Here is a 9,482-nt window from a genome sequence, read left to right as displayed (position 1 = left end):
GGGGGGGGGGGGATATCATGGCAGGCATCAAATTATTTATAATAGTATTAAAAACAATACTAATCCCCTTTCCTGTAACACATAATTAAATTAAAGTAAATTTAAACTTTGATAATACTGCACAAGTGTATCACTACCGTTCCATAGCAAACTGCTGACTGATTAACCATTGAAATTTGTTAACTTTCAGTGAAATGGAATTTCATTTTATATTAGCAGTTACGGAAATGGATGATAATTTAAATTTGTGCATTATTTTGACTTAATTAATTAAAGAACGTTTTGCATTAAAGTGAACATGGTTGCCAAATGTCTTAGATATTGTCCAAATCCTCTGACAGGATATATTTTTTTTTGGAGGGGGACTTTTCTATCTCCAGAGGGGATCCCCCCCTGGCCACCCCCTGAATTCATCACTGCTGATAGTTAATGGAGCATTTTGTAGAACACTGTTTCAAAGTGTTGTATAGAAGAAAAAATTGCTTCTTTCCAACTGACTTTCTGGTAGGTTCAGATAAAGATGGAACCAAGACCGGGATTACATTTGAAAATTGAGACAGGAACAAGGCATACCTCTTTGAACAGGCCCGTAGCCAGAATTTTATTTCGGAGGGGCCCATCCCTTATGAGCATGGGCGTCGCCAGAAATATTATATTTTTATAGGAGGGTCAGTCCAAAGTGATTAGTTCAAATAATAATTATTGTTATTTTAAAATAATAACTAATATAAGTTATTAAAATTACTTTGTTCAATCCAAATTTATTGTTATTACATAAACTGAGAATCCATTGTATCAGTGAATCTAACACAATTGTTGTCCATTTTCATTCTTATATTTTGTACAATTAGTGTACTGAAAATCATAGTTATTGTATTTTGTTCTTAACTTTACACAATAGTTCAAAAAAAGGTTTTAACAGTTAGTAGTAAATTTTACTCCTAAAGTTTATATTCTGTGACCCCTCACAGAGAAAACTATAAGTTTTGGAAGCTGTTGATCCATTTATTCTTTGGATTAATTGGTAGAATATAAAAGTATAACCTGGTTTTTACTGTGGTTATAACTTTATTTGTTATTAACAATAAAAATAACATTTAAATTAGATATTTGTAGGATTTCCGGAAGGCGGGCTCCCTCCCCTTGGCTACATGCCTGCCTTCAAAGCTTGTTAAGATGATACCTGCAATGTGTTATAAAAGAAATATGTGAATTCCTTTGCAACAGTTCAACTCTGGCAACTACTTTCAAAGAACATTACAAACTAATAACATTAGAGCATTTCTTCTAGTGTTCATAGTTATGTTGAAGTAGGGCAGAGATTAGGAGTGACATATCCCAAGGAACACGTTATTAATAATTCTCTGAATGTTAGTGGCAATGGTTCTTTTTGAGCAGGCTTTGTTTTTTGGACATTATCCAACTTAGGATAACATTCAACAGTAAGAAATCACACTATGAAACATGCCCTACAACATAAACCATGTGTACAAGCTGGACATCCTCAGGAGAAGATTGATTAACACACTAGCATACACGCAGAGGACGAATAGATAGGTTGAAAATATATGAAATGGATCGCATAGAATTCGAAAAACCACTATGATATTCCAAAATGTGAAAAATTGCATGTGTCTGCTTTCACTGTAACCTAGATATTCTCAATAGTTTTGTGCTTACATAAGTATATTAAACTATTGATAATATCTACACACAAGCGAAAGCAAACTACATGAATACTCTAGAACATCATTTCTCAACCTATGGGGCACGACCTACTACTCGATCCTGAGGTGGTGTTTTGTGGGTCGCAAAATTGGCCTCGAAAAATGACTGTCTCTTAAGAACCTCTTACATTTAAATTACTAAGATATACAGGGTGTTCCGTTCAAACCTCCCACATTTTAATTCTTCATTGCTAAAAGGTTATGAAACATAATGGAATGCGAGTGGTACTAGACTAAAGAGAAACTCAAAGAATTTTATTGCATCACCTCAAAGTTCATTGTTCTCTCACTATGCAGCGCCACAATCGCATAAAGCACAATGGCGACTCCGCAGCACTGCGCACAATCTGTATTCTGTTATGCAGAGACCAAATCAATCATTACAGTGCAAAGAAATTACCGGAGAGAATATAGAGGTGAAGCATCTGATGGGAAAACCATTAAGGCATGGTGTGCGAAGTTTTTGGCAACTGGAAGTGTTAAACAATCTGGAGGTTCTCAGATTGGATATTATTCGTGCTACAAACGGTGCGTATGTAGAGGTGTATTGGTGTTCAGTGCTTCATTCAATAAAATTCTTCGAGTTTCTCTTTTGTCTAGTACCACTCACATTCCATTATATTTCATAACCTTTTATCAATGATGAATTTAAATGTGTGAGGTTTGAACAGAACACCCTGTATTGTTTTAGCAATTTAAATTCAACCCATGTACGTAGCCTAAACTCTTACATTTCTGTTATTCGCACCCTACCATTGCTTTCACAGGCATCTCTCAATTTCAGCATGTGCTTAGTTACATGTTAGACTAGAATAAATTAGTATTTTAAATTACATATTTACTTTTATAGAATGAAGTATGTGTAATCTGTTTAAGCAAGTATAAAAGAGGGCTTCTTAAAGTAGTCGTTGTTAGCAAAAATATGATGATACACTGGGTGCACACCCAGTGCCGGATCTACAAATCTTGCCTGCCCCCCCCCCCTGCAAAATATTACCAAACGCCCCCTCTACCTACTTACCTTTACACACACACACATACCGTGACACCTCCCCATATATATATATATATATATATATATATATATATATATATATATATATATATATATATATATATATATATATATATATATATATATACAGGGTGTCGCTAAACTCTTTCAACAACGCTTGGGAGCTGGTAGATATCACAAAAACAAGTAACTTTTCCCTATAAAGTTTACCTCGAAAGCGCTTAGTTTCTGCGCTATAAGCGTTTAAAATCTATCCTGTACGTATGCAACCCAACACAGCAAACGCTTGCTCTGACATAACTACCAGGGGCGCGTGGCAGGGTTGCCACTAGCGTTCCTCGTTAAGAGAGACGACTTGAAAACAACAACTTGGTAGTCTTCCCTGAGCAAAATCCAAAACATTAATGGTACTTGCGATGTTGTAAGAAGCATTGACAGTATTTATAAACTGACCAAGACAAATAATCGGCAGACTGAAATTCAAGATTACTCATTCTAAAATATCTCCATAATTGATTGATTGATTTGGTTTATTTTAATTCGCTTTTCTGCCACCTTTGGCTAATCGCGAAGATGAGGATGATATGATGAAATAACAAATGACACCAATGTCTAGACCAGGATTTAAACCCGAGACACCTGGCGCCGTAGCGAGCTGTGCTAACCACATCACCACGGAGTGTTTCGTGTATCATACAATATCAACAATTGCAAGGAACACGTGAGATAGAGGAAATGCACGAACGAACAAATGTAAGCATGATGTGTTTGCTGCCTCGTTTCGAACAAGCAGACTGTAACGTTATTACAATTTATTTATTAGAAAATTGTGAACTAGCGCTATTGCAAATCGAGTTCGTTATAAAAAGCAGGCTGAAAAGAAAGAAAAATCTCCGGCAGATGAATATTCTTGAGCCACTTCGGTGATTGAGTACGTTTAGTGATCAACACATGATCTCTCTCTACCGAATGTTCCGGACACGAGTTCCGACCTGGACAAAAATGTCACCGGATCTTTTGTCCTCGTATTTACTATTTGCCCGAAAGTGCAGGAAAATTACGTACAATGAGAATAATATAAATTCACAAGAATTATTCCGGAAATTCATCTAGATGTCAGAATCTCGCTCGTTTGCTACAAAACGTTGTTTCCAGGGTGAACTAAAAGTTGACATTTTGGTGCCTTCCGAAAATATTACTCTTACATTTCAATGTTGATATCAAGTTACTACAATGAATGATAAATATGTTCAATTTATGACGTGTACTCAATGGTTTCCTTTTGATCATTTTTTTTCACGTTCCATGATAAGAATGCTAAGCAAAGACACAAAATGAGAAAACTAATTCGCACACATGAAAAGAGTGTAAATCACGAGGATTTCTCTTGATGTACCAATATCAAACGATATCGTGAAGTGCAGAACAAACTAGTACACGCAGTAAGTATGCACCGAAGTCAATGTAATTCCTTTCAATGAAATATTAATTTCTTCCTACAACTTCTTTAATAGAGCTTTCAAGATTAACCAGTTTCAGTGGAGAGAGAGGGGGGGGGGAGTTTTTAATTCGCATGTTCCTAGTATTGCAAATAATCGTTGGAATTTTCTTGATACCAATTTTTAAAACACATAATTTTTCTTACATGAATATCAGTTGTCAGTAAAATTTTTAGGTTGCCACTGTTTTCTAAAATAAGCTAGGGATCTTGGGTTCGAATCCCGGCTTGGGCATGTATGTTTGTGAGTGTCCATTCATCAATTTATTCATATCATCACTCATCACCATCTTCGTAAATTAGCCAAAAGTGGCACAAACAGCTAAGTAAAATAAAGCAAATCAATCAAGCAATGAATCAATCAATCATTAAATTAAAAGAGCCTCGCAATTATTTCCTTATGAGACATACACGATTAGCAATAATGCTAGCACAGATAGGAATAATTTTCAAATAAATTGTAATAACCCGGGTTCGAGTCCTGGTCGAGCCTGCATTTTTCGCTGAAAATTTCTACATTTCAGCCTGCGTGTTCGAAACGAGGCAGAAAACACATCATGCTTACATTTGTTCGTTCGTGGATTTCCTCTATCTCACGTGTTCCTTGCAATTGTTGATATTGCATGATACACGAAACACTCCGTGGTGATGTGGTTAGCACAGCTCGCTACGGCGCCAGGTGTCTCGGGTTTAAATCCTGGTCTAGACATTGGTGTCATTTGTTATTTCATCATATCATCCTCATCTTCGCGATTATCCAAAGGTGGCAGAAAAGCGGATTAAAATAAACCAAATCAATCAATCAATTATGGAGATATTTTAGAATGAGTAATCTTGAATTTCAGTCTGCCGATTATTTGTCTTGGTCAGTTTATAAATACTGTCAATGCTTCTTACAACATCGCAAGTACCATTAATGTTTTGGATTTTGCTCAGGGAAGACTACCAAGTTGTTGTTTTCAAGTCGTCTCTCTTAACGAGGAACGCTAGTGGCAACCCTGCCACGCGCCCCTGGTAGTTATGTCAGAGCAAGCGTTTGCTGTGTTGGGTTGCATACGTACAGGATAGATTTTAAACGCTTATAGCGCAGAAACTAAGCGCTTTCGAGGTAAACTTTACAGGGAAAAGTTACTTGTTTTTATGATATCTACCAGCACCCAAGCGTTGTTGAAAGAGTTTAGTGTTCCCCTGTGCTTAGCACCACGCAATGAAGGCTTATAGGAGGTGTGGGGGTAACGCCCCACACTTTCTTGATCCGGTCGTGAGTGACCCTGACCGCCTTTACCCCCAGGTACCCATGTTATTCGATGCTGGGTGGGCGCCGGGGCCGCTTCCAAAGTTAGAAAAGTTCCCGGATTTAAACCGGCCGGGGATCGAACCCGGGACCTTGAGCATGGTAGTCAGACGCGTTACCGACTTAGCCACCGCTAAGATACATACACACACATATTCCAATGTATGTGTGTAATTCTTGATCTCATGTTGACCAACTCACATGTAAGAGCCTAGAGGTTGATTTACCCCTATAAAAAGTAAAGGAGTTAGGCTGAGTGCAATTGGTCATCACAGAAACAGGTTAGGTTTAAGGGGAACTACATTGATGTGTTCCAAGCGGACGTCTGCCATATTGGTGGCCACCATACTGAATTCAACTCAAAATTTTTAAATGATTGGTTGGTTGATTTGGTGTAAGTCCACTTTGGGTAAATATGCGATATCGCCCTAACGGATTTCTTCAAATTTACAGGAGAAACTATTTACTGAAATCAGTTTCTGTAGCATTGTCGAAGATCTTCGAGGTATTTTCTTTCGCGGAAACTGAAAACTTCACTATTGAATGCTGCAGAACAAGAAATAATCACTTTTATGTAAGGAACTTGCATTTTCTGTAAAGCGACAACATTATGCCGTTGTTTCCATTATGTACCTGCAGATGGCACGAGCAACGAAAGTCATGCGGTCTCGCCAGTGTTTCCAAACGTGCCTTTTTTTTTACGATTTTTTTTTCTTTTTAACTATGCATACTGTTACTATCCTGCCCTCCACACTTTACCTCCGCACTCGAGGTTCGGTGCACTTCGTACTCGGCTCAGATTTGTCTAGGGGTATCTTTCTTTGTACGACAATGCACGTGGGTTGCTACAAGTCAACATAATTATATAATTAACTACAAGAGACAACGGATAACCTTTTGCAAAACCTTTATGATCAGGGGGATAAATTACCTTGTCCTGCATGTGTGAAATTAAAAACGGAAATTTTGGATAATTTCTATAGTTTAATTAACGTAAAATTTAAAGTATATACAAATCGTATCCGAACGTTCTTTTCTCTAATTATCGGGCCAAAACTCTAATTTTGATGTTGGAATCTCTATTGTTTGTACCTGGATGCTTTACATTTCTTGAATTACATCTGAAGTACGCTTGTCACAAGGTAGACTCGCGTTACTCCAAGAAACGTCTTAACAGGCGCTAGGCCGCCCGACGTGTACATTTCTCAACCTCCACGGTGACAAGGCACTAGGCTGCCCGGCGCACCGTAATTACTTCAAAATAACATCCAGTACAACTACCTTTTTACCTGTAAACTGGACACCAAGGCACTAGCTTGCCCGGCAATCCAATCTCTTACAGCATCCGTTTCGTGAGACCTGTCCTCCGGTTCTAGCTGACCGAAGCAAAAACAGCCTCTCCCTTCCAAGTCTCAGTTCCAACAGCCGACCTCCCCCACTCTCAGCTGGGAGTTTATATATGTTTTTGTTGGCGTCTGTTGCCAACGGCCCTTCTTTCAAAATGTTTAATCTTTTAACAGCTAAACTGCCCGCCTTTTCCTCGAACGTTCGAAACACGAAGAAAGAACAGAGAGCTACATGGTATTTATACATGGAATAATATGAACCTAAAAATGCATAATAAATTGATTTACACTAATCACACATATATATGTTTATACACTAGATTACCCAATTAATTAACATATTAATAAAATATTTAAATAAGAAAAAAACACTGTTGCCCTGACACGGGGACAGGGTAACAGATTCCCCCTCCCCAGCGTTACAATTCAATCTGAAATTTAAATTTCAGTCTGTGTGAATTGTCTTAAAGTCACTGAGAAAAGTAAAGCACTGTATCTGAAAAGAAAAGTTCATTTGCACTACACATCACAACCGTCTCTATCTGAAATAGAAGAGTCTCAATTTCACTGCACTAAATGTCCTCTTTCCACACTGTTTCTTCCTCCGTGAATCCTGGAACCTCCTCGACATATCGGTCATCTGGTCATCAGGACAGCTCCCAGGTGCAGACAGATTCAGCTCCTCCACCTTCCATCGAAAATGTCCGGCTCCCGCTCTAGGGTCGACTCAGCCTCCTCCTCGGTCCATCCGAAGAACCTCCAGCTCCTTAGTCCCCTAGTCCTTGCGTCTGGGACTTTTGCGGTACTCGGTTCGACTCCTGCCGAATTTCAGCTTCAAATGCTTTCAAATGTTCTATCGTTCGATCACACGACCCGATTTTAAAATGGCTTTCCCATTTTTCCATCTTTAAGGAATTCCCTTCCTTCTTCGGGCATCGAACTGCCATCCTTCAGCATTCTGTTAGCCATGAAAATCTCATGTCCTCGTGTGCTGAATATTCATCTACTTTTATCGGTAAAAGGTTTACATAACATAATCCAACAGTCCGTAATTTTAAATCTTACATTCACATGAAATAAATTTACCAGAACTCAAACGTGTAGCGACAATAAATCAGGAACTTAATTACTACTGTACAAACTAGAAGTCGGTCACTCGGCTTCCTTTCCATCATTTTTCACAGACCTTCTACCCCCTCCCCTTGAGATGGATTCTCAGGGTAGAATTTAGGGACGAGTGCTTTCCCTCACACTTCTCAAATTTCTTCTCGGAACGACCTTCAGCTGGTCAACGTTAGCCAGAACTCTCTTTCCCTCACCCTCCTTTTCCAAAACAACATTATTTGGAGTAGTGAAATTCAGAATTCTGTAGATCCCTTTGAATTTCGGGAAAAAGCACGCAGTTTGCTTATTAAAAGCAGACGAAATCCTATGCTCTTGAAGCAGTACTCGATCTCCGACACGAAGATTAACCCTTCTTCTGCCCTTATTGTAGGCCCTTGACGCCTTTTGCTTCGTCTTTTCTTCTTTTTCACTTGCAAATTCGAAAGCCGCGCCTATTCTTTCCTTTAACTGTATGACGTAATCCATCTGTCTCTCCGCCGTGACGTCCTCCCCGGTTCCATCTTCCCTCTGAAGCTCCATTTTCCGAGTGTCATGCGGTGTGTACAAATCACGTCCAAAGAACAAGAATGACGGTTTCAACCCAGTCATCGAATTCGTTGCATTATTGATGGCAAAACTTATCGCGTCCAAGTTTTCAGCCCACGACGAGTGTTCCTTGCAGAACTTTCCAAGTGCTTGCTTGATTATCTTAATCGCTGCTTCTGATTTATTTCCCTTCGGTCTATATGGCGTAATATAGACAGGCTTGCAATTCACAGAACGCAACGTTTGTAAATACAGTTTGCTTCGAAATACACTCTGGTTGTCACTGACAACGTATTTCGGGAATCCTGATTGAAAACAGTACTTCAAGAATGCTTGCGAGATCGTCCTCGCCGTTGTAGTTCTAAGTGGTGTCAAACTAATGTGCCTCGAGAACTCATCTTGAATGACTAAACAGTACTTGTATCTCCCCTTCGTACTTGTAGGCAGTGGTCCAAAAATGTCCAGAAACACTTTGTATCCAGGTGCAGTAGATTTCCTCGAGTTCATAAAGCCCATCTTTCTGCTGTTGTCAGGATTATACTGAAGACAAGTGATACAACTTTTGCAATAGTTACTGACATCTTTGACTACTCCGTCCCAAGTATAATTCTCTAGGACCTTAAACAATGTCTTTCCATGTCCTAAGTGCGCAGATAATAAATCATCATGCGAAGATTTAAGTACTTTACTCTTCAACTTCTCTGGTACCCACAGCTTCAATCTGGAGCTAAACGGTGGATAAAGTCCAGTGTTTTCGTCAACGAAACTGTAAAGCAGTCCATCATCGTCGAGACAGGAATGTTGCAGATAAAAGTCAAATTTTCTCTTCTCTCGAGAATCTTTTATTTCAACTTCTTCCCCATTTAAACATCCAATTAATTTAGACAAATAAGGATCACGCTGTTGTTCTCTTTTCCACATCTCTTTATTGTTAAGATCTACGGGCGGCGAA

The sequence above is a fragment of the Lepisma saccharinum genome, chromosome 24 (genome assembly GCF_977018435.1).
Source record: "Lepisma saccharinum chromosome 24, izLepSacc3.1, whole genome shotgun sequence".
In the NCBI taxonomy this organism is placed as follows: domain Eukaryota; kingdom Metazoa; phylum Arthropoda; class Insecta; order Zygentoma; family Lepismatidae; genus Lepisma; species Lepisma saccharinum.
Note: the sequence above shows the minus strand (reverse complement) of the source record.